Consider the following 3866-nt stretch of genomic DNA (forward strand, 5'->3'; position numbering starts at 1 on the left):
GCAAGAACAATGGTTCCAGCAAGCACCACGTCAAAGACTTTGGACAAAACACCACTGATGTTTCTTCTGCATAATCGCTCCCGATAACCAACGGGAAGCTCTTCTCTGACTTTTTTTAAAAAAAAAGTGAAGTTACACATCTACCAAAACAAGAGCAGAACTCTCCCACGAAGCTTGGTATGAACCATGTCATTAAACAAAATGATCATGTTGAACAGTTACTCATAATATAAGTGGACACACAAACATCCGTTTTGCAGTCTATGTATTAGTGCAGATATCCCTGCTGATACCTTTCGTGCCTGGCCTTCAAGAAACTCATTGAGTTGCTCTCTGAAAATATGCCTATCTCTTAGGTTTAATATGCCTATCAACAGTTTTATTAGTTACAGCCAAAAGCAGGACCACAGCTACAGTATCAACCAATATACATTAGGCACATACATTTCTATCGGCTCTAACCACATTTAATATGTAACCAGTTTTATTTTCTATACTTACTATGGGTTTATTGAATCTAGAAGTATGTGCATAGGTGTGCATACACAGTCCTCGCATTAGCTAACTCTACTATATGAAAAAAGTCGACATAATTTACAGATTGAAGTGCTTCAAAACACTGTATGTACATAATGCACAGAAATGCACTCTTGGTCCATACTGACATTTCAGAAATCGTAAATTCAAACTGCTGACTTGCTGAGGACAAGATGGTTAACAAGTGGGCAGTAAAAGTTGGCAGTCACTCCTTGTAAATTGAGAGCAATATGTTCTTCTCTTTTTTTTTGCCATTACAAAAAAAAAGAAACAATGGCTACAGATTGTCCACTACCACGAAAAATGTATTTTTCCAGTAATGACATCTATATATCAAATTATATTGCAAGCGGGCATTTCAGTGGTACACATTTGACGAGCAAGAAGAGTAGATTTCTTCGGAGACATTTGAAATGCAGAGAAAAAGGTTGTTTTAAATGTTATGCTCTTGTAAACGTAGACCATGAGTACAGAATCCACAGGTGAAAACCAACTCATCTGGAAGGTAAAGCATTATTGTGAGTTTGTCTACAACAAAATTGACTTTGTTTTTTTTCCTTTTAAATAACCTCTGATTTTCATAGTTAAAAGTCCTCTAAAACTTGTTCAGACTGCAAATCAGTTGCTGTTACCAAAACTATTTGCTTAATTTATAGCTAAAATGAGTGATGACACATTTCAACAAGTGCAACCTCTAAATTAAGAGATATTTATGTCAGTTACAAAGTAATACTTTTTAAATTCCAAAATGCATAACTGAACAAAATGCTATAAAAATATTAACCAGTACCCTGAAGCTAACAACCAGTATTCCATCACTTAGTAACTAGATCTTATCTATGATAGTATCCTAATTGTGCAGAACATTTAATATCACCCTCTAACATTTATATTTAGTACCTTTTCAGCACTTGATTTGTATAGCAGAGGAAGTACATGCTGCAACATAAAACCTATCCCTCTCATTATTCTTCTTCCACCATTTATTTCGTAACACCCTCTTCATTAATTTGCATATGCCAAATTTGATGAGAATTTTTACTTTTCTTCTAATGAAGCAGCAAGCTGCATTTACTTGAACATTTAACTAGCTAACTGATGTTTCATTTAGGTGCAAAATTCTTGCTGTCGTGAAATAAATGACAAATTCATACAGATTTCAACAGGTTTCAATAAGATTTCTAGATCTGCTGACGACTCAGCAATCTGCAACAAGATTTTCAAGACCCCGAATTTGCAGCTTAGTACTATTTCTACTAGAATAAAAAAGGGAAACGAAAAAAAAACCCATGAAGATTCTATTTTTCTTGTGCCAGTGTGTAACTACAGTGGTATTCAGTGGACTGCCTCCTGCATTTTGTCATTTAATAACACACAACATTGATTTGTTTAAAAGAAGATACAGAAATCCTCTTTTTTTTATGTTTATTGGGCCATAAAAAGTTAGGGTCTTGAAATTGATGGTGCCAATGTGAACACAGACTATTTAACATTATTTTATTTAGTATACAGTATTTTTATTGTTACACAAAAGATGTACAGGATTGAAAAAAATTCCTGTAGATCTTGCCAAAGCTTACTTTCTAATAATTTTGTTTAATGCTGTATATATAACTTATTATATTGTAAAGTATGAACATAAAATGTGCTAATAAAAGAAAGAGGTGAAACACAGTTGTATTAGCCATTTCTTTGATTAAATGATATTGCCTTATAAATCTCTAATTAAATGAGTTAGCCAAGGGCTAGCAGGCACATTCCTGTGGTATGGGAGTGTCTAGATAACATGCATGAAAGAATCTTTGCATTCCCGTAGATACTGTTTTTCTGCATTACACTTCAAAAACTTTTTAATCAGAAACCATTCTTCCTTTGTCAATATACCTTCCTGTGGTTCAATATATCACCTTGTAGGTACTATGAAAATGCCAGACTCTTGGCAACTCCTTGGAGAAACTATAAGTTACTATATATGTACTGAGGCCTACTACAGACTGGGAAACTGGTGAGTAATCTCACAGTAGCAATACTCTCTCATTAATGTGTTTTCATTTTGCATTCCCAAATTAGGAACCACATTATCAGAGATATTAACTGGAATTTTTCACTGCATGACAGTATAATTATATTCATGCAATCTTAGGCTGCAGTACTACTGCCAGTAGAACCTCAAGCTTCTATAAAAAACAGAGCACCCAGTTGCATTTCCCTCAGACCCTAGTGCCTAGCTAAGACTTCTGGAGTACTTCATACAGATCAAACATTTTCTAAATGGAAGAAACACTGTCCCACTTTAAAAACAGTTTGGGATTTTGTTTATTCAGATGCATTTGTTGGTTTCAGGATGATGAATACATTCTTGCTCCATCAATGATTAAAGAAGAGAAAGGCTTCAGAAACTGCAAAAAAAGCTTTTGAGTTTGCCAGATGGTTGGAAAGAATTCATGTTCTGAGTTTCACCTTACTATCTTTTATACTTCCTGCACTGTCTGTGCAGGAGATAACATAGCATGAAGCACTCTCCAACAGACATTGCTGCATTTAAACACGTGGCTGTCAGGAAGGCTTGAGCATTCTCTGCTTTAACGTGCTTATGGACAGCCACCCAAAGGACAAACTTTGGTTCCTTAGGTTTAACTTGACAAAGCACGGAGTCAGATCTGTGTAAAATACCTGTGTCCTTCTACTGTGCAAAATAGTGAAATAAAACACAGAAACATAATAAAGCCACCTGAGGAGTTTCTATGGGATGTTGTCCTTATTTAAAGTTTTCCTTTTTTTTTTTTTTTTTTTTTTTTTTTTTTTTTTTTTTTTCTCCCCAATTTTTCCTTCATGTGCAGTGCTTGCAGCACGCTGGGATGCACCTGTGCAAATGGAGGTCCTGCAATGAGATTCAGCTTGTGCTAAAGCAGACATCTGAAATAATCAAGATGGGTTGCATCCTCAAACTACAGGCTATAATGTCTCTAGACTATAAAGAGAACTTGGAGTGACAAGCTCTGATGTAAACATTTATTCTACAGATGTCAAAGGTTAGATGAGATTAATCTTACCAAGTAACCAATGAATTTCGGGTATGTGACTATATTTCAGTTCAGTAACATCTCTGAAAGAACTGCAGCCAGCAAGCGTGGAATGAAGATGAACCTCAACCTATTAAAAATTATTGTAATTGGTGTTCTGTTTTGGGGAATTATTACAACAGATGAATGTTTGAGGTGTAAATAAGGTTAATTTCTCTGGCATTATGTAATAACATTCTTCATATTTACAGCAAATTTGGCTCATATAAAGTTAAAGTTATGATTGACTCTGCTATATTAACTATG

This window comes from Athene cunicularia (genome assembly GCF_003259725.1).
Source record: "Athene cunicularia isolate RWA chromosome 1 unlocalized genomic scaffold, athCun1 chr1_part1, whole genome shotgun sequence".
NCBI lineage: Eukaryota > Metazoa > Chordata > Aves > Strigiformes > Strigidae > Athene > Athene cunicularia.